The sequence below is a fragment of the Enhydra lutris genome, unplaced genomic scaffold (assembly GCF_002288905.1).
Source record: "Enhydra lutris kenyoni isolate GAN:26980312 unplaced genomic scaffold, ASM228890v2 scaffoldscaffold57, whole genome shotgun sequence".
Classification (NCBI taxonomy): domain Eukaryota; kingdom Metazoa; phylum Chordata; class Mammalia; order Carnivora; family Mustelidae; genus Enhydra; species Enhydra lutris.
The window spans coordinates 991,680-1,013,834 of NW_019154141.1; the positions used below are offsets into that span (position 1 = coordinate 991,680).

At 50.2% G+C, this 22,155-nt stretch overlaps 1 protein-coding gene across 1 annotated transcript in view; it reads left to right on the forward strand.

The window, feature by feature from the left end:
• The window catches only part of LOC111158139 (sidekick cell adhesion molecule 2), a 287,109-nt gene that overhangs the window by 217,062 nt on the left and 47,892 nt on the right, over positions 1–22,155 (forward strand).

Genomic DNA, 22,155 nt, shown 5'->3' on the forward strand with positions numbered 1-22,155 from the left:
CGGCTGCCTCCCCAGCCCCTCATCTGAGAAGGGCAGGGACAGATGAATCCAGAGGAGAGGGACCAGGAAGGCCAGGGCTCTGCAGATGATGCCACACGAAGGGCCAGAGAGTCCCTCTTTCTGACTTTGTGGGCTAGACAGCCTCGGTCCCAGCCCCTCGGCTGACTTGTCTCTTTCATCAAAAGCCGCTGCCGCTGGCCGTGGCCGTGTTCCATTGCAAGAATATTTACCCAGACAGGTCACCAGCCAGACCTGACCGTGGACGCTCGGGTGCTGGGCCCAGCTTTCGGGAAGCTTCTCACGCCCCTTGCATCGTTAGATTGTACCGCCTGGGATCCCCACCCAGGATCCGCACCGTGGGCCCCCCAGGGAGGCCGAGCACCGGTAGGCTGGCTCGCGAGGCCGCAGACCGGGAGTCAGAGGATCCTGTTGTTACCCAGGCTGGACCGCTCATGTGCCGATTGTCTCCGATTTCCATTCCTTCATCCCTCCCAAGGGTTTCTGGGGGAAGATTCAGTGAGATCCCACTCAGAATGTGGCTTCCAAGAATGCAAGGGCCATGGAGCCGCGTTGTCCTCATTAGCATTCTGAGTCACCCACCACGGTAGAGGCGTCCACATGCTGGGTCTGCCTTCACCTGCCCGTGGCATTCAGCCACACGGGCCCGGGTCACCTGAAGATGCCTTCCCCACACACCTGCCTCTCACCTGTTCCTCTGCGTCTGCTCCCCTTCTCACCACCCTGTGTCCCTGCCGTCTTTCAGCCCGGACCCGCATCACCAAGCCTCCCCAGGACCAGAGTGTCATCAAGGGAACCCAGGCCTCCATGGTGTGCGGAGTGACCCATGACCCCCGGGTGACCGTCAGGTACTCCCTCTGCTGTGGCCCCAGGAAGCGTTTAGAGGGGAGGGCGGCTTCAGGGATAGCTGTCGACACCAAGGAGGTTAAGTGTGACTGTGGGGCCAAACCGTGCCTTGGGGGGACCACCTGCAGAGCTAGGGCAGGGCTGAGCTAGCTTGAACTGAACTGGGCCATGTTTGGGGGGGCGGGGTAGTGATACAGAAGAGTGGAGGAGGGAGGGATGCAGGAGGGAGGGGCGCGAAGGAAGAGCCATTGTGTTTGCTGACACATGGAGACTCTGAGGTGTTCTTGCCATGACACAGGACCTCACTCTACCCCAATCTTTGACCCAGATCTTAGGTCCTCTGCCCCCCCCCAAGTGGACATCAGCTGGGTCTGGGTAAACAGGCGTGGGAGCAGAGATAGGCCAGGGCAGAACACACATGTGAGAGGAAAGTGCCCCAAAATGCGGCCACCCCACCACCCACCCTGGGAGCTGGGACCTTGGTGAGCTACTTGGCTTGAAGGCAACAGGTCCCCCCAGGGAAGCCACTGGAGATGGGACAGCAGCAGGCAAGATGCGTGTAAAAGCCAGAATCCCTCCTGAGCCCGGGCTGCAGACACCTGGGCCAACCCCAGGAAGTTCTTCGGGAACTAAGACCGGGAGAAAGTGGTCCCTTCCGGGCTCTCCCTTGAAGTCCGGGATGCTGAGTAAAATTAACTACTTTCTTAGAAACAAATATCCCCTCCATGTTGCTTCTGTGTCTTATGGCCAATATCACTGCCAAAGCAACTGGCTGGAAGGGGCCGGCTGGTGCCACCTGGGAGGCTTGGCCCCCACCGCTCTGGAGGCAGCTGCATCCTGGGGCGCCATCTGGTGGCCATTGGGCATATAACAGTCTATACGACCACACCAAATGGGCCCCCCGGAAGCCAAGGTTGGCATAAAGAACACTAGACTTTTATGCTAAACGAAATAAGTCAATCAGAGAAAGACAATCATCATATGATCTCTCTGATATGAGGAATTTGAGAGGCAGGGCGGGGGGTTGGGGGGAGTTGGGAGGGAAAAATGAAACAAGATGGGACCAGAGAGGGAGACAAACCATAGGAGACTTAATCTCAGGAAATGAACTGAGGGTTGCTGAAGGGGGGCATGGGTAGGGATGGGGTGTCTGGGTGATGGACACTGGGGAGGGTATGTGCTATGGCGAGTGCTGTGAATTGTGTAAGACTGATGATTCACAGACTTGTACCCCTGAAGCAAATAATACATTCTATGTTAACTTAAAAAAAAAAATACTAGACTTAGACCCACACCCATTCTTTGAGAATCCATTGCGGGCCCCCAGTTTGCAAGCAGGGGCCTTAACATAGATGTCATTAAAATACTGTCAATGCAAGAAACAAAATATGCTTGTAACTGGGATTAGTAAATTTTGTAAAAAAAAAAAAAAAAAAAAAAAAAAAAAATATATATATATATATATATATACATACACACACACACACACACACATATATGTATCTTAACTATAAAAATGTTCTCCAGGAGAACTCTGCACATCCCCCTACCACCAGAGAATATTGCTGTGTATCTCAGGCCCACACCTAAGTGGTAGCTCTAATTTTAGCCCCTATTAATTGAAAACCTTATAATAATAAAGGTTTTATTAATAATTTTTTATATTTATTTATTTATATAGTTTATAGTTATTTGCATATTTTATATATAATTATATATAAATTCAACAACGCTTGAAATTGGGGTTTTATTTATTAAAATAGCATCCAGCTAGCATTTGGAAAATAGTTGCATATTTTAGTCATTGTCTAGACAGTTCCTAATGGGCAAAGGGATTCGGGGACCCCTTGCAATACAGCTCCAGCCCACCTCCCAAGGACCCTTAGGGACCCACAAATAGGAAAACCATATTCCAGTTCACTGGGGACTCCTGGCCTTAGAATGGAACTCCCCATCTAGGGCAATCTCCTCGATGGGGAGAGAACACAGAATTGGTCCCGCAGGCCCCAAAATTGTCAGTCTGTGGCCAGACCCACCCCTCTATCTCCCACCCATTCCTTGGACTTGAAAACCCTGTTGGAGATTTAGGGAACACACGGGAGTTCCCTGACCAGACAAGCTAAAAGGACCCAACAAGCAACCCAGTCAAATTACAGTGATGGCCACTTAATTCTGTGTTCTGTGCCCTCCTCAAGATCAAGCCAGAGTCCAGGGGTCACAGCCCAAGCAGGTGCAGGTTGCCTGCTCAGACAGCTTCCAGAACGACCTTAGGAGAAACTCTTCTGTTAGGTATCTGAGCCGAGATCGAAACCCAGTCTGAGCAATCCACTTGTGGCCACTGATAATACTAATCAATATTTCCATTGGCTTTTTTTAATTATACAGCTAATAGATACCCTTTATAGGAGGGAAATATAGAAAATGCAGATAAGCCGCCAAAAATGGAGAGGGAGGGATAAAGAAGAGAAGTAGGTTTATCTGTTTCTCTCAATTTTAATAATATTAATATAGTAATATAATAATAATACAATGGTGATAATATTAGAGTGTCATCTATAAAAAACCTAGAGACACACTCTGTCTGCTTTTTCCCCTAAGAACCCATTGTGAATCTCTTCCCTTGTCCATAAATATTCTTGTATAGACCTCATTATGTGATTATTCACTCGTCCTTTGTGTGGATGTAACATAATTTTTGTTACCAGTTCCCCAATGCTGAATATTTGGCTGGTTTCTCAGTTTTTTGCTACTATTAAGAAACATCACAGGGCATGGCTCAGTTGGGCATCTGACTCAATCTCAACTCAGGTCTTGATCTCAAGGTCGTGGGTTTGAGCCCCATGTTGGGCTCCATGCTGAGTGTGGAGCCTACTTTAAAAGAAAAAAGAAACATTATGATGAATGTCCTTGTAACTAAATATTTTTGCCCTTCTTTGATTTCCTGAGGACTATCTAATATTATTTAAAGCTGAAAGTCCTGAAAATTGCTCATCAAAATTGTTTAATAGCCAGCTATATAATTACAGATGATTTTGGAAATTTTCTACCCTGAATTAAATGGACTCATGAGTTGTCGTTTTGTTTTTTTTGTTTTTTTTTTTAACTTTCTACTGTAGGAAATTTCAAATATAGCCCAGAGTAGAGACACCCAGATCATCAGACCTTGCGTGCCCAGCTTTTTTTTTTTATTTAAACTCAATTAATTAACATAGAGTGCATTATTAGTTTCAGAGGTAGAGTTCAGTGATTCATCCATCTTATATAACATCACGTGCCCTTCTTAATGTCCATCACCCAGTTACCCCATCCCTCCCACGCCCCTCCCCTCCAGCAACCCTCAGTTTGTTTCCTATGATTAAGAGTCTCTTATGGTTTGTCTCCCTCTGATGTTGTCTTGTTCTAGTTTTCCTTCCCTTCCCCTATGATTCTGTTTGGTTTCTTAAGTTCTATATATGAGTGAAATCATATGATAATTTTATTTCTCTGACCGACTTACTTCACTTAGCATAATACTCTCTAGTTCATCCACATTGTTCGTTGCAAATGGCAAGATTTCGTTTTTGATGGCTGCATAGTATTCCACTGTATATGTTGGTCTTCCTTATCTATTCATCTGTCGATGGACATCTGGGTTCTTTCCACAGTTTGGCTGTTGTGGACGTTGCTGCTACAAATACTGGGGTGCAGGTGCCCCTTTGGATCCCTACATTTATTTGTATTTTTTGGTTACATACCCATCTCTTGGCCTCAGTGATTATCGACATTTGGCTCACCTGTCTCCTATCCATCCACACTTTTTTTTTACTGCAATATTTTAAAAGCAAATCTCAAGCGTGTCATTTCACCTTGAAATATGTCAATGTGCATTTCTTACTTAAAAGGAATTTTCTTGAAACATAACATCCATGTCCCTGTCACACGGAACACAATGAACCATCCCTTGATGTCTGTAATACCATATTACAACGTCCCTGATTATCTGAGAGGTGTCTTTTTTTTTTTTAAGAGAATTTTTTTTTAAGATTTTTTTTTTAGTCAGAGAGAGACAGAGTACAAGTCAAGCAGGCAGAGTGGCCGGCAGAGGCAGAGAGAGAAGCGGGCTCCCTGCTGAGCAAGGATTCCCAATGCGGGACTCGATTCTAGGACCCTGGGATCATGACCTGAGCTGAAGGCGGTGGCTTAACCGACCGAGCCACCCAGGCTTCCCTGAGAGGTGTCCTTTTAAAAGTTGGTTGGTTTAACTCAGGGCTGAAACAAGGTCCACACGTGGCATTTTGTTGGTGTGTCTCCTTCATTCTACACAGTCCCCTCCCCCTCCTTTTAATGTTTGGGTTCATGACTGCTTTGTCTACCTGCAGTTAATTAGTTGCAGAAACCAGGTTCTACAGGACAGTGGTCCAGCTAACTTTTTTTTATAAAGGGACAGAGAGTAAATATTTAGGCTTTGAGGACTAGAGAGTTTTTGTCACAGCTCTCCAAGTCTTGTTTGTACAAACAAGGTGCAAACAAATGAACATGTCTCTGTTTCAGTAAAACTTTATTTACACAAACAGGCAGGGGGCCACAGTTTGCTGACCCCTGCTTTGGCCAGCTGTTCTTTCGTGATGCAGTACACCTGTTCTTCTACCCCTTGTATTTCTAGTTAGACTCAAGTAAATGGCTGATTAGATTCGGGCTTAGTTGTTTGGGCGCAAACACTCCACAGGTGGTGATACTCCCTTCCTAAGACACCACGTCCTGGGGCCAAGAACGTCTGTTTACCATAGGCTGTTTCTTAAGCAGGAATTACTCCCCGCCCCCTAGATTTCCTTTTAAGTAAAATTCTACACGTGCCATCAGCGCTGTCAAGGATGATTCTTTTCTAGCTATGGAGATGAAGGCGAATACGTCTGACACTTTGTAAATGTATATAAAAAGCCTTAAAATTTAACTCTGCAATTTCACTGCTGAGAACTTATCCCGGAGGAAATGATTTAGAAGGTATGGAAATCTGCTGCAAGGATGTTCCTCACAGCATTAACTATAACGTGAGAGAACAAGGAGCCCTTCCCAGAAGGGCGGGAACAATTGCAGAGCAGCTGTGTGGGTCCTACTGAGCAGCCGCGTGGGTCCTACTGAGCAACCAGTACAAACCGGTACAAACCAGAACAAACCAGGGCCTGAAGGGGTCACATTGCAAAAAAGAGTCTGGGATACTTTGTTGCTACCCGTTATTTACCAGCTTGTGCTCTGAGAGTCGAAATCCATGGCTATCTTCTGTGGCTCCCTTACTACCGGGGAAGCCTTTTCTTTGAACTTACACTATCCTTATAGCAACCCTAGAAGGTGGGTGGTATTATTTTTCCTCGTAGGACAAATGAGGAAACAAAGGCACAGGGAGGCTGTAAACACACGATCACGAAGCTGGTAAGTGGCCAAGGCAGCATCTGACCGAATCTGAATTCGGACGGAGCACAACAGCACTGTGGCGCCAGGCCCCCTCGGGGCAGGGGAGAAAAGTCTGAAATGGCGATGTTCCGCTGTTACTCATGGTTCCCCGTGATGGGAAAGCTTTTCAGTTTTCTTGCCCTGAATTTTTTTTTTAATTTTTTTTATTTGTAATTGCAATTTGTAATTTGTAAATTATTTTTTATTAGCAATTGCGATTTTCTGATTTTTTTTAACTTAAAAATATTATAGGCTCATTCTCCCCAGCAGTTTTAGATTCCCTGATACTGATAGCTGTCACACCTCGTGGCTCAGGCCACAGAGTCCCCGGCTGAGCGAGTGACGGGTCATGTGCAAAACTGCCCAGCCCCCCTCCTGGCTCCCTGTCCTGGCTCCCGGCACCCTGGCCAGCCTTGCCCCAGGAGGGCATCAGCATGACGTGCTCCCCAGAACTGGCACCCCACGTTACGCGGATGACAGTAATAGTTGTATTTTCTCCAGGATCATTCCAGGGGAGATATTTCTTATTGTCAGGCACGGGCATGTGTGTAATTTCTCAAGTCCCCCTTTGTACTGACTGACCGAAGCTAAAGTGATTTTTTGGAAACTAAAGTCAATTTGTCACGGTGATGCATTGATCTAATGATTCCCCTCATAAAACTAATTCCAAGATGTAGTCTGGGCGGAAACTTTCATTCTTCTTCCAGCTGTACTCTTTTAACCTCTTCGGAAGATTACCTTTTGCCAGCTCTTTCCTGCTGGCTGCTTGGTGGTGACTTCTGGCCAAAAGCAACACGGCTCTGACCTAGACCTGAACGGGAGGTATAATGGCTTCGTGCGCTAAGCCTCCTGGACAGAGCACCCTGCGACAGGGACAGAGGGCTGCAGGCTGTGCGGGTGCCCCCCCCCCTCGTGCTCCCACCAGGGACCAGCCCCAGGGGGCCTGTGTCTCCTGGGGAGTGCCCTGCCGCCTTTGGGGCCCTGCTCCAGACCAGCCCCAGGCTGAGCCCCGGCAGGGCACCCTACTTCCCGACCTCTCTTTTCTGACCACTGCTCCTTCCCCTCAGGTACGTCTGGGAGAAGGACGGGGCCGCCCTGGGCACGGAGAGCAGCCCCCGCATCCGTCTCGACAAAAACGGCTCCCTGCACATCTCGCAGACGTGGTCGGGGGACATCGGCACGTACACCTGCCGGGTGCTGTCCGCGGGAGGCAATGACTCTCGCAGTGCCCACCTGCGTGTCCGGTAAGGGCGCTCCGCCCCCAGCATAGGGGGTACAGGCCACAACAGGAGGCTTATGTTGGCGGATGCCCAGGCCATGTGGGACCTGGGTCCGCTGTCCTCTGGGGACATACCAGGCCTCCTCCAAGGCCTTCCCCCAGCTCAGTTCAGCTCTCTGTCAAGAGCTGGGGACTCTGGATACGGCTTTGGACGGGGCGGGGGGCGGGGGGAATGGGGGGCGGTCCCCAGAGCCTCCAGTCCAAAGGCGGAGCCATATGGCTACGCACAGGCAGTTGTGATGTTCAGTCTGAACCCCAGGCACCTGTGTGTCCCCTGACTCCAGGCTTCACAGGTGACCCCACCATATCTCTCCTCCAGGCAGCTGCCTCACGCCCCCGAGCACCCTGTGGCGACCCTCAGCACCACAGAGAGACGGGCCATCAACCTGACGTGGGCCAAGCCCTTCGACGGCAACAGCCCCCTGCTCCGCTACATCCTGGAGATGTCGGAGAACAGTAAGCTTCCCCGCCCCAGCCAGCGGGGAGCAGGGACTCGGGGAGTCAGCCTGGGGCCTGGCTCCAGCTCCCCTGCTTCCCAGTTCCTTGCCTTTGAGCAGGCCTTCTGGAAGCTACAGCTTCCCTGCAAAATGAGCATTGGCCCGTGCCTCCCCCGGTCATTGTGACAGTGGCATAACATCACGGTGGGGGGAGGGGACACGCAGGGCCTGCCACTCCAGAGCCTCCCAGGCAGTGGCGATTTTTTGCTTTTTATCCTCCAAGACCCCAAGCTGTGAACTCCAAAATTAGCAGGCCTCATTTGAATGATGTTTTAAATACAATTTGCCTGGAGCTCATCAGTTGGGGGGTGGGGGTAGCTAGAAAAGGCAGGTGCATCTCCGTTCCTGTGACCCCTTGCTTCCTCCCCAGGGCATTCCAGCCTCCCAGGACAGGTGGGCTAAGGGGACCCAGAAAAATGACGTGACCAGCCTCTAGTGGACCAAGTCCAGGAGGCTGTCCTCTGCTAGAATGGGGTAGGGAGCAGGGCCTCCCGGGATGTCCCCCTCCGCCTGCACCCTCTGTCCTCGTAGATGCCCCCTGGACGGTGCTCCTGGCCAGTGTGGACCCCGAGGCTACCTCGGTGATGGTCAAGGGCCTGGTGCCGGCACGCTCCTACCAGTTCCGCCTTTGTGCAGTCAACGACGTGGGGAAGGGACAGTTCAGCAAGGACACGGAGAGGTGAGGGGGGCCAGTGTTCTTCCAGAGGGGCTCTGGGTGACTCCGTCAAAGGGAGGGTCTGAGGGGACCTACAGCTGAGTCCCATGTGGCATCGTGGGGCCTAGCTGAGCGCAGACCCAGGCCACCGCCTTCCCGGCCCTGGGGGCTTCGGCGTCTGCCTCTGTAGAATGGGGCAGCATGACTCACGCCTGCCTCACAGGGACGCCACAAGGAGAACGGGAGGCGACACGGGAGGCACTGTAAGCGGTGCCTGGTGTGGGATGAGCCCCCACCGGAGTTAACGGTCCCCTCACGGGGAGCTGGCCAAGTTCAAAGACTTACCTGATTTCCACTGTAGCTCCTCACAGACGCCATCACTGTCACGTGGCCATGAGGTATACGGGGCCGTGGATCCACACGGGTCTCTGTGTCCAGTGACTTGCACAATGCTAGGTCCTAGTAAGCTTTCAGCAAAGATTCTGCAAAGTGATGAAAATGAAGTGAAAACAGAGGCTCATCCACTTTCAAGCATCATCCGGGAAGACCCACTTATGTAGGAGGCCATTCTGACCGCCTCAGCCCCATAGGATGGAAGGGCAGAGTGACAGCGACACAAATCCCACGCCCCCAAGCTGTGTGCTCCTCTTCCCTCTTCCAGGTTTCTTTTTAATTCTTCCAGATTTATTGAGGTACCGTCAACACAGAACATGGTGGAGTGTAAGGTGGACAGGTGCTGATTTACACAGTGCAACAGAATTACCACGTGGTGTTGGCTAACCCCTCTATCCCATTGCAAAATCACCATTTCTTTGTGGTGGCGAGAACATTTAAGATCAATTTTCTGAGCAACGTTTAAGTATATGATACAGTATTTTTAGCTACAATCACCGTGCTCTCCTTCAGATCCCCAGAACTTACTAATCTTATCACTGGAAGTTTGTGCCCTCAACCAGTGTCTCCCGGTAGCCCCCACCCACCCGCCCTTCATAACTACCACTTTCCACTCTGGCTAAGTTCAGCTTTTTTAGATTCCACATGAGTGAGATCATACAGTACTTGTCTTTCTCCGTCTGACTTTATCTCACTTAGCATCGTGCCCTCAGGGTCCATCCATGTTGTTGCAAATGGCAGGATTTCCTCCTTCTCCTGGCTAAATACTATGCCGCTGTATACATACACCAGATCTTCCTGATCCACTCGTCGTGGACAGAGGCATGGGGTGCTTCCGTGTCTTGGCTGCTGTGGCTAATGCTGCAGTGAACATGGCGGTGCAGGTGTCCCTTCAAGATCCTATTTTCATTTCCTTTGGATGGACAGATACCCAGAAGTGGGACAGCTGGATCATTCGGTAGTTCTTTCATTTTTTGTGGGACCGCCATCCTGTTTTCCACAGTGGCAACACCAGTTTGCATCTCCACCCCCCAGTGCCTGAGGATTCCTTTTCTCCATGTCCTCACCAACACCTGTTATCTCTTGTCTTTTTGATGATGGCCATTCGGACAGGTGGGAGGTGATATCTCATTGTGGTTTTCTTTTTTTTTTTTTTTTTAGATTTTTATTTTTATTTATTTGACAGACAGAGATCACAAATAGGCAGAGAGGCAGGCAGAGAGAGAGGAGGAGGCAGGCTCCCTGCTGAGCAGAGAGCCCGATGCGGGGAGCGATCCCAGGACCTTGGGACCACGACCCGAGCTGAAGGCAGAGGCTTTAACCCACTGAGCCGCCCAGGCGCCCCTCATTGTGGTTTTCATGCGTGTTTCCCTGATGTTGAGGGACGCCAAGCAACTTTTCACGTACCTGTTGGTCATCTGTGGGTCTTCGTGGGAAAAATGCCGATGCAGATCTTCTGCCCATTTTGAATTGGGTTGTTTTCCTTTTTTATGCTCTTGGGTTGTATGTGTTCTTTATGTGTTTTGCATATTAACCCCTTATCAGACGTGGGGCTTGCAGATGTCCTCCCCCATTCAGTGTGTGGGCTTTCAATTTGGGGAGTGTTTCTTTTGTTGGGCAGGAGGTTTTCAGTTTGCTAAGGTCCCACTTAACTTACTTTTTGCTTTTCTTGCTTGTGCTTTTGGTGTCCTATCCAGAAATCACTGCCCGGACCAATGTCAAAGAGCCTTTCCCCATGTTTTCTTCTAGGAGTTTTATGGTTTAGGGTCCTACCATTAAATCTAATCCATTTTGAGTTCACTTTTGTGAGTGGTGTAAGATGGGGGTCCAGTTTCATTCTTCTGCACGTGGCTGTCCAGTTTTCCCCACACCATGAATTGAAGAGACTATCCTTTCCCCACTGAGAAGAATTACTATTGTTAAAATGTCAGTGTTACCCAATGCCATGTGTAAATCCAATGCAATTGCCATCAAAATTCCAGTGGCATCTTTCCTGAATTAGAAAAAAAAAAATCCTAAAATGTGTACAGAGCCACAAAAGACCTTGAGTAGCCAAGGCAATCCTGAGAACAGAGCTGGAGGCATCCCATTTCCTGATTTCACACTATCCTCGAAAGCTGTAGTAATCAAAACAGCATGATCCTGGCATAAAAATAGACACTTAGACCAATGGAACAGAATAGAGAGCCCAGAAATAAACACTCACATATATCGTCAACTGATATTTTTACAAAGGAACCAAGAATGTACTTGGCTGTTGAAAAGACTCTCTTAGGTGTGTATGTACGTGAACATCTGGCTTAAATCGATCACTTGGTTCTGCCACAGTTTCAGTGAGCTTGAGTCTTTGTGGCTCTCACGAGGGGGATGCCACAGGGGTCGTGACACCCTAACAGGAAAGCGAGGGGGCAGGTAACAGCCTGGCAGGGAGGATTTATTCCCTCGCTGTTTGTTGAACACCTACTATGTGCCCGGCTGTGTGTAGACCATGAGGGCTGCGGGGAGCAAAGTGGATGCGGCCCCAGCCCTTCAGAACTATAAAATCCCGACGACACAAAGCCTCAAGTGTCGGGAAAACCACCCTCCACTTTCTCTGGGTCTTCAGGCTTCACTTCAAGCCCTGATTCATCTTCCTGATGAATCTTCACACTAATAGCCCTGAGTCACGAAGAAAAAGGTTATCACCCTCGCTCGCAGGCTTTACAAAGACATGGGAGTTTGCAGTACGTTTTGGAAAGCTATCCGTCAGAAAGAAAAAAACAAAAATAAACTGAGAGGGAGGGACATCCATCAGAAATAATTAATTTCTGGTTTTAATGGGCGCGTGTCAGTTGGGCGAACGGCACACCGCAGTAGAACACTGTGTCCCCCAGCAGTGCCAGAGAAAGACATGCGGTGATGCTCGCTTCTGGAAATGGGGGATGGGCCCCCACCGCCACCACGTGCCTCCCCAGCTCCACCTGGCCTGCCCTGCCCACAGCTTGGGGCTCAGCTGGGCAGAAAAGGAAGCCTCATCACACAGCACCACCAGCCTACAAGTGTTTAACACTCCTGCTTCTGAAATACTGGAGGACTCAAGACGTCATCAGCCCCCACAGCAGCTTCTCTGACATCCGGGAAACTGAGGCCCATGTCCCTGAGCTGCACAGACACAAACACATCTGGGGCTTTGTGGTGTTTTGAAACGATTCCATACGTGGTGTCCTTGAGCCTCAACTAGTCTTAGAAAGCAGGCAAGTGGAGGTTTATTATACTCCTTTAAGAGGTAAAGGAGCAAGCTCAAAGAGGTTAAGTGACTTGCCCAAAAGCACACAGCAACTGTACAGAGTCATCCAGGAACCGAGCAGCCTCCTCGTATCCTGTTAAACTCCTGTATTTGCCCTCGAGACTAAGGGTGGAAAGACCCACCCACTCTTGATGTTTTCCTATCCAGGGTCTCCCTCCCCGAGGAGCCCCCCACAGCCCCCCCGCAGAATGTCATCGCCAGCGGCCGGACCAATCAGTCCATCATGATCCAGTGGCAGCCGCCTCCCGAGAGCCACCAGAATGGCCTTCTCAAGGGCTATGTCATCAGGTAGGTATCCCCTCTTCCCTGGGGAAAGGAGGGACAGCCCCCACCCAGGGGGAGGGTTTGGAGTGGATGGGAAAACAGCCAAGTCACGACAGGTCCTTCTCTCACAAAGGCCACCACGCGACAAGAAATGACTTTGCCCTGGTAGGAAGGACTCAGGTTAGACGTGTAGAGGAACTACCAGAAGGCAGTGTCTTGGAAAACAATGGGAATGCTTGAGAGAGGAGGTACAGTGTGATGTCCTCAAGGCTGTGTGGATAGGCAGGTCGGCCACACGGCAGGGCTTCACAGGATAGGCACAGGGAGACGGGTAACTCTCCGACGGGCCAACCACCCCGGAAACCAAGAATACTCCATCTGAAGCCACCATACTGAGCCAAGGGCTGGTCAAACGGTAGACCTCCTTTAGCTGGTCCTTACCGCAAAATGAAGCCCAGTTATGGAACCTTTTATGTCTACACTTGACCGAGGGTTTTTCACTGGTAACCTTTAACTGAGTTATTAAGTGCTACTAATTGGGGGTCGTAAATTCAAATTAGCATAAAATTGAAGTTCCTGAGCGTCCATCAGTATTCTGAATTCTGGCAGGCTGCAAAATGCGTTTCTTTCCTGTATGTGTGCGCGCTCCAGCTTTGGCATGCCCCAGATCTGGAGGGCGTTATCGTTGACTTGACCACTCCACGATCCGTTAATTTTGTTGTGGGTTTTCAGTGAACCCTAATGGCGAGTGGTGCTCAAAGGGTGTTCCCTAGACCAACTGCGGCCTCGATTTGACTGCAAACTCTCAAGTCCTACACCTGATCATGGAAAACTTAGAAGTGGGCCCAGCAACCTGGATTTCTGCAAGCCCTCTGGGTATTTCTGGTGCATGATAAGCCACTGAGGACCATTGTTACGGGGTCTTGTAACACATCAAAATAAGCTGGAGCCTCTAATTTTCCAATAACATATGGGTTGTGGTTCTCCTATGATCTAACCATCCCCCCAGACTTTGTCCATACAGACCCACTTCTGTATTATCATGTGTTCTTTTTCCGGTAGAAATTGGTAGAGTAGGTAGCTCAAGTTTGTTCTCTCCACCTAAGTCAGTGACTGTCAAAAGAGGGAGCCACTCCTTTGGAGGGACAAAGAAAGTGAGCCCAGCCTTTGGACGTGGCTCTCCATCGATGACCCCTCCTAGGTGAGACCAGTGTGGTCTGCCCAGAAACTCTTAGCGTCCATGGTCAGCTAATCTCTCCAGTGTCCAACCCCATCAAAAAGAACAGACGCATCCTCTAGACCTGTGCTGTATAGGGAGATAGCCATTGGTCTCCTGTGGTTATTTAATTTAAATACAAGCCACGTTCCCAGCTATACCAACCACATTTCAAGTGCTCAGCAGCCACGCCCAAGAGCGGCTACCATATTGGACGGCCACATTGGACCATCACACGTGGTTTCCTGGGCATGCGCCCAGCAGGCTGTCTCCAGCTAGCCACCCCCTGCCTTCCTCCCTCCCCTTAGGTACTGCCTGGCCGGGCTGCCCGTCGGGTACCAGTTTAAGAACATCACAGATGCTGACGTCAACAATCTGCTCCTGGAGGACCTCATCATCTGGACCAACTACGAGATTGAGGTGGCCGCCTACAACAGCGCCGGGCTGGGTGTCTACAGCAGCAAAGTTGCCGAGTGGACACTGCAGGGAGGTGGGTGGGGATCGTGACCGTGGAGGAGCTGGTGCTTCTCTCTCTCCCTCCCCGGCCCGTGCCTGTCAGTCCTGGACCTGTCCAGTCCCGCCTCGGCCACGGCACCTGTTTCCCCCAGTCCTCAGCTATTGCCCACTGTGCCTGGCTACCCCGTAGGGTGGGAGGGTGCCGAGGGGCAGGGGAGTTGTGGGGGAGCATGATGAAGGCAGAGGCTTCGGGGGTACGGGGACCTTCTTCAGGGTCCACGTCACCTGGATCATGAAACAGCTGGCTTCGAGGGTTGTGCAGAACGACCTTCCCCAAGCACGTTCCCATCCTTCACTTGTGTTTGTCTGTACCCCGTGAGCTGGGTCAGACGAGAGTACTTACACCCAGACTAATGGAGAGAAAGAGGGTGCCGCGAGTCCATAATGCAAAGGGGGAGGGGGCGGGGCAGAGCAGACCCCTGCCTTTGTTATTTCTCTACTTAATGCCCAAGACTGACTCCACCCCCTCTACCATCCCCCGCCCTGTCCCTTTGCTCTCCTCCAGTCCCCACTGTCCCTCCTGGCAACGTGCATGCAGAAGCCACCAACTCCACGACCATCCGCTTCACCTGGAATGCCCCCAGCCCCCAGTTCATCAACGGCATCAACCAGGGCTACAAGGTACGTGAGCCTCCCCGTGGCCCCCGGAGGAAGGCTGGGGATTCTCTGAGGGAGGCCAGGGGCTGAGGAGCCGGGAGGAGGGGAAGTACCCCCTGTGCTTCCGAAATCATTGGTTCAAGCCAAGCAGACGACACATGATCAAGGTGAAGGGGATGCGGGCTTGCTCTCAGGCCCCTTCCAGGCTGTGAGGGGGCCAGGACACCGCCCAGCCTGTGACCCCGTGTGGAGGAGCTTTCTTGGGAAGACTGGGCTATAAGCAAACCACATTTGTCTTAGGCTCAGGAACACCTGGGCATAGCCGCGGCCCCAGAAAAATCCAGAATCCGCTTCTTCCTGCCAAGCTGTGGCTCTCCTAGACCCACACGTGTCCTTGGGCTGCACTTGACCCCACAGAGAGTGTGGTTAAGGGCACAGGACTGGGACCGTGACAGATGCGGGCTAGAATCCAGGCTCTGGCTCTGCCTCTCGCTGGCTCCCTAGACAGGTCCTACAATCTGTCTGAGCCCCGCTCCTTCGTGTTTGTCGAGCCTTCCTATAGGCTCCATTCTAGATGCCGGAAAACCAGAATAACCTCCCCTCCCCTCATGTGTGCGTGAGGACGATACTCATGCCTACTCCTTAGGGGCGCGTGGGGACTGAATGAGACGATATCCGTAACTCATTGGGCTCAGTGACACGCATGGAAGTGCCTTGCAGAGACACGTTTGCCCGAGCTGGGGGCCCTAACCAGGTGCCACCGTCCAGGTGGCTCCAACAACAAAAATCTTTGTCCTCCCACTTGCGGAGGCTGGAAGTCTGAGATCCAGGTCTGGGCAGGGCTGATTCCCTCCGAGGCCACCGTCCTTGGTGCGTAGGTGCCACCTTCTCATGTCCACGCGTGGTCCCTCCTCTGCGTGCATCCCAGCCTCTGCTTGAAAGGACGCCACTCACACTGGACTGCGGCCCCCCCTTACTGACCTCATGTTAATTTCACTGCCTCTTTAAAGACCCTCTGTCCGAATACAGTCCCCTCCTAAGGTCCTGGAGGTTAGGACTTCAACACGTGAGTTTGGGGAGTTGGGGGGACGCAGGTCAGCGTGTGACAACGAGCTTAGCAGTAATGGTAGCAGGTGTCATTCAATCCTGGTATTGGTAACGTGGGCGGGGGGTCCTGTGGCAGCTGTAAATCTGCTGTCATTATAACCGCACAAGTCAGGACATCTCAGCCCTCCCCTCCGAGATCCCGGACCTTGCTCCCATGCCCGGGTCTCTGCTCCCACCCCGCAGGGAGCACCCTGCCAGCCCCCTGTAAAAGAACAGAAGACAGATCACCTAGCGCGCCGTGTGCAGCTTGGGGCAGGTGGGAGGAGGCTGTCGGCCCCCTCCAGATGTGGGAGGGGCGTGCCACGGGAAGCAGGCCTTGAAGGAGAAACCCCGAGGCCTCTGGCTTGGAGCCCAGGGATCCGGGGCTCCTGCACTCGCTCTGCTCCACGGCTACACGTGCGGGACAGTCCAGATGATTTCTAGGACTCTCAGCCTTAGCCGTTATTCCTGAGAGAAAAGGGTGGCTTGGGCAGAAAGGGACGGAGAGTAAATTACCCCGAGAATTTTCTGCTGGTGTTGCAAATAAAGGAGGGACGGTCTAGAGCCGGGTACGGGCCTGCTACGGCCCTCTTGCTCCGGGGAAGACAGGGTGCCAGGGCCGAGCAGGGCTGTCCTGGGGCAGGGGGCTGCTGCTGAACGCCGGCTGGCTGGCTGGCCGGCCCGAAAGCCTCCTAATTGGGACTCTTGGGGGGAGGCAGGGGAGGGAAGGGGAGGCTCGCACAGTGCTGAGAAGCAGAGGAGCTGAGCTGGGAACAATCAGCTTCTTGCTGCCAATTCTAAGTTTTCTTTCACAAACTGGGGGTGGGGAGGATGGGGCCAGGCTGCAGACTTCTAAGGCAGGTGGCTCTCGGCGGGCCGAGTAGCCAGGACCCGTCAGGGCCATGACCCGGACAGAGCAGGAGGAGGCTGCAGAAGCCCGCGTGATTTCCAGGTCTGCCTGGTGCCCAGCACCCGCGGCTTGTCCTTAAAAACATCTGCGGGCATGAACAGCCCAGGGATTTTGCCTGTAGGACGGCTTGGCCTGCCTTGCATTCTTCTCTCAGAAGAAGGAAGGCTTCTCCTCACCCCATTTCACAGAGGAGGAAACTGAGACACGAGAGGCAAGTAACTTGTTCAAAGCCAGAGCAACTGCAAAGCTCAGATTCAAACTTCAGAGCCTACATCTCTTGCTTTAAAAAGAAAATGTGTCGGGACCCCTGGGGGGCTCCATCAGGGAAGCATCTGACTCTTGATTTCAGCTCAGGTCGTGATCTCAGGGTCGTGGGATCAGCAGGGAGCCTGCTTAAAGGATTCTCTCTCTTCCTCTCCTCTGTCCCTCCCCCTGCTCACTCACATGCTCTCTCTCTTTTTCTAAATAAATAGGTAGATAAAAATTTTTTTTAAAAAGATGTCCTATGATTTAACTATAAAATAATAACTATGCCTTGATTTTTTTTTTTTTTCCTAAATACAAATGGATTCAAGCAGGGATTTTGTTTCTTGCTGCCCCAGCCTTCAGCGTCACAGGGAGAAAACAGCAGTGCGTGGCCTTTTGCGTTCCTGCAATGAGAATGGACTCCCCCCACCCCCACCCTTGGAATTGTTAAAAATGTTCAGACATCTCCCAAAGCAGAGGGAAAACAGTAATAACTTTAGAAGACCCTAACGCATCCCAGCTTTAACAATTCCCAGCTCATGGCCAAATGTGTCCTGTCTGTTCCCCAACCTCCGACTCTGCTCTGGAATATTGTCGAGCAAATCCCAGGCCACCGTATCATTTCATCCATACACAGTTCTGCCAAGAAGTATTATAAAGCCTCCGTTTCAGACACAACCACAGTACCCACACCGTCATCATCATGCCTAAAAATACCACCACTCCCCTTGATGTCATCGGATATGCCATCGGCCCTGATTTCTTCGACTAGTGGCTGTATTTGCTTCAGGATCCCAATGAGGTCCTCACGACGGCAGCTGGTTCGGTGTTCCTTTGGGTCTCGGCGGATCTAGAGAGTCTCTCTCTCTCTCTCTCTCCTTTCTCGCTCTCTTTTTCTTGTAATTTATCTAGTCAAGAAACGTAATCATTTGCCCTATAGAATTTTCCGCAGCCTGGATTTTGCCGATTGCCTCTCTGTGGGGTCATTTAACACAGGCCTGTGAATGCATTGCTCGCAGCAAATTGGAACTTAAAACTAGAGGCTTGATCAAATTCAGGTTTGGTGATTTTGTGGTTTTTTTTCCCCCCAAATATTGTTTCCTAAATGGTGCTGTGCCCTTACATCAGAAGGCCTAAGGTCTAGCTGTCTCTCTTACTATCGCGTGGTGACCACCGACCACCCTGTATGACCTGTTATTTCAGTTGGACTGCAAAATGGGGACGGTCAAATATTATAATTTCTCCTTGATGTATTAGCAGAAATGTTTTCCAGTAAAAAGAAATTTCCCCCCTTACCAACTCTTTGCTTACCTAAAGGTGCAGTTCATCTAGGAAAATCCTGGTCAAAACTCTGTCCTTTTCCATCACCTACCAATTTCAGAGTCAGGAATGACATTCCTTAGCATCTTCTAAAGTGACGGGTGAATTTGGATGGGGGAGAGGAGGACTTTTTTTGTTTAATTGTTGGTAAATTATTATGTACTCAAGCATTTTTAACTCATCTGGTAGGTTTCAACCATGGCTATCATTATTCGTGTTGATGCCAGATGGGCCCATCGTTGGCGTCTTTGGTTGCTGAATCCTGTTGAAGGGGCCCCGGTAGGCTGATAGGATGGTTCAAGCTATCTCCAGTTCCTGCCCGGTCCCTGGGATCAGCCGTGACTTCAGGCAATCTTGTTCTTTTCGGTGGGAAATGATAGATACCACAGCCTAGGCCCTGAGGGCTCTCCTTAACACCAGCTAACACTGAAGGCCATTTCTAGGCTCTGTTAATGGACAGCTGGGAAATGCTTCACCTTCTCCTCCTCCTTTTCAGATAAGACACATACAGATAAACTTCAACTCAATTTCAGGGCTATAAGCTCTTTAATCATCTTATAGGTCTTTGTCTCTCTTTCCTCCATACCGAAAATCCAGTTCCTACAACACCAGCGTAATTACCTGCCTACTTTATCCCCAAAACACCCACAACCGTCTCAGAACAGTCATCCACCACGCTGAGGACCAAAGATCGTGGCAGGTGATTTGCAGCGCTTTCGGTACCTGGGGCGCATCCCGCTGGGGACATCCTTCCCCTGCCTGGGCTACAAAGGCTCCAGAAATAGTTTCTCTCTGTGTAAGTTTGCTGCAGCTCAATACAGCGCTAGGTCGATTTGTTTCATTTTGGTTTCGATTTTTAGGGATTGATTTTTTAATTTAATTTTGTTCTATAATTATGGAACATAGTTACGTGGTTCCAAAGTTAGATATACAAAGTACGTTCACAGAAAATCAGCCTGAATTCTCCTTTCCCTCCGCCATAGGTTTGATTTCTTTTTGTCTGGTTGGTTTGGTTTTTCCTTTCATTTCTTGAACATAAGCAAATGCAAACATGTATAAATGTGTGTCCCCCACCCCTTCTTCGATAAAGGACACTCTACATTTTCTCCATCTTGCTTCTTTATTTGCATTATATCCCGGGGATTGTGCCGTAGGAATATAGAGATTCTGGTTTCCTTGTCAACATCTGTGTTGGACTCCATGGCATGGCCTTCCACGTTTGGTTTCCACGTTACGTTTCCAGTTTGGTCAGGCAGCTCCCCCGCAGTGACATTGGGGTTGTTTCCAGACTTTTACTATAATGAACATCTCTGCAGTGGATATCTTTGTGCATCTATCTTTTCATATTCTTCACATTTCGCTTTGGAATAGATTCATAGAAAGGAGATTGCTGGGTCAATGGATAAATGTATATATAATTTCCCTGCTACTGCCGAATCCTTCCATGATTTTTAAAATTCTTTTAATTTAATTTTTTAAACAGGAAATGTATTTACATGATTCAAAAACCAACGAAAGTAAAAAGATAAACGTGTAGCAGAAATCCTCCATCACACTCCAGTTCCTCATCTGCCTGGTTCTGTCCCACCCACCCAACCCCGAAACTCTCCCCACTCCTGGTAACCACTGTTGTTAATATCCTGCCTGTCCTTCCAGGATGTTCCAGAACTCTCCCCACTCCTGGTAACCACTGTTGTTAATACCCTGCCTGTCCTTCCAGAATGTTCCAGAACTCTCCCCACTCCTGGTAACCACTGTTGTTAATATCCTGCCTGTCCTTCCAGAATGTTCCAGAACTCTCCCCACTCCTGGTAACCACTATTGTTAATATCCTGCCTGTCCTTCCAGAATGTTCCAGAACTCTCCGCACTCCTGATAACCACTGTTGTTAATATCCTGCCTGTCCTTCCAGAATGTTCCAGAACTCTCCCCACTCCTGGTAACCACTATTGTTAATATCCTGCCTATCCTTCCAGAATGTTCCAGAACTCTCTGCACTCCTGATAACCACTGTTGTTAATATCCTGCCTGTCCTTCCAGAATGTTCCGGAAACTCTCCCCACTACTGATAACCACTGTTGTTAATATCCTGTCTATCCTTCCAGAATGTCACATGCAAAGAGATAGAGATGGGGGAAGGGCAAAAGGAGAAGGAAAGAGAGAATTTCCTCTACTTTTTCCTTTACTCCAGCAGCTAGCAGGCTGCATATAACCCCCTACCCTCTCATCCCCATAACACATCGCCTCTGTCATCACTTCATCTCTCCTCCCAGCAGCCAGCAAGGCAGCTCTCACCCTCCCCTATAATAGCCTGAGGCTCAGAGAGGCTGGGTGACTTTCCCAGGGTCACACAGTAAGGAACAGAGCTGGGTTCTGTTCTTCTTCCTCTCCTCTGCTTTCCAAGGCAGAGGCCCAGGATTCTCGATCTGGTGCTGTTCCCCAAGCCCGCGGGCACCCACACTCCCCAGCCATGCTCACAACGGCCCAGTCTGCCTCGACTCCGAGACTAAGGGCCTGATAGAGTACATGAACACTGAACCTGAGTGACAAGATCAGGGATGCAGACAGCAAAGAGGAACTCCGACGCTCACCTGGCAGCCGTGTGTACCTCGGGAGGCAGAGGCCTTCATTCGGGGTCTCCCTCTGAGGGAGGCCCACAGATCTGAAGCCAGCCCCTGACAGCACCGTGTGCACCAGCCAGGCCTCAGTCTCTGTGGTCCTCAGTTCCCTTCCCGCAACAGCACAGGGCAGTGACGTCCATCCAGTCCCCACTGTGATGATGCGGTGGGGCTGGCGGGCAACGGGCTTACCCCAGTGCCTGACGCAGAGTATGAGCTCGTCCAACGGGTAGCCCTGGGCTGCCCTGAGCCCACCTCCTTTCAGGGAACAGGAGGTGCAGAAGGCAAGTCTGTAGTCTTCCTGGCCTGGGGGAGAGACCTCTTAACACTGGGCCTCCTCCTCTGCAGACACAGCTAGAGAATGACAAGGGGCTGACATCCCAGAGTAACTTTCGAAGCCGCCTCCATCCTGCTGCCATCTTGGGCTTCGGGCCTGGAGCCGTAAGACATAGAAGTCGTCATTCAGGAAACCACACAACGCTGTGCACTTCTGGGTCATTTTTGAAGCCAATTCCCAGTGACCGTATTTTAAGGCACCTGTAAAGATATTCTTTGTCCTTTATTCCTGTAATAATGGTAGTGATTATAATTGGCCTAAACCCAATAAAATATTTACCCAGATTTTGCACTTGCTGGGGAACAGACCACACAATTAATTCTATCGGCGTAATTAATTCAAATTTACATTAATTAAATTAAATTAAAACATTAAACTTGTTTCTTAACCTACTCCAAAGAAGTTCGGCAATTTAATTGCTCTGAAACAAGATAACCAAAATAAGGAGGATATTTAACATACTTATTAAATGCCACTTAGTATTTCTGATTAGTATTTTTAGGGTCTAATTAGTGTCTAATTAACTTGCTATAGGCTATCTTTTCACAATACCCATTAAATTTCCAAACATCCTTTATAAACACGCAGCCACGAGAAAGGAGAGGCTGAAGCATTGTTATAGGGGCGAGTTAATCAGGAGACAT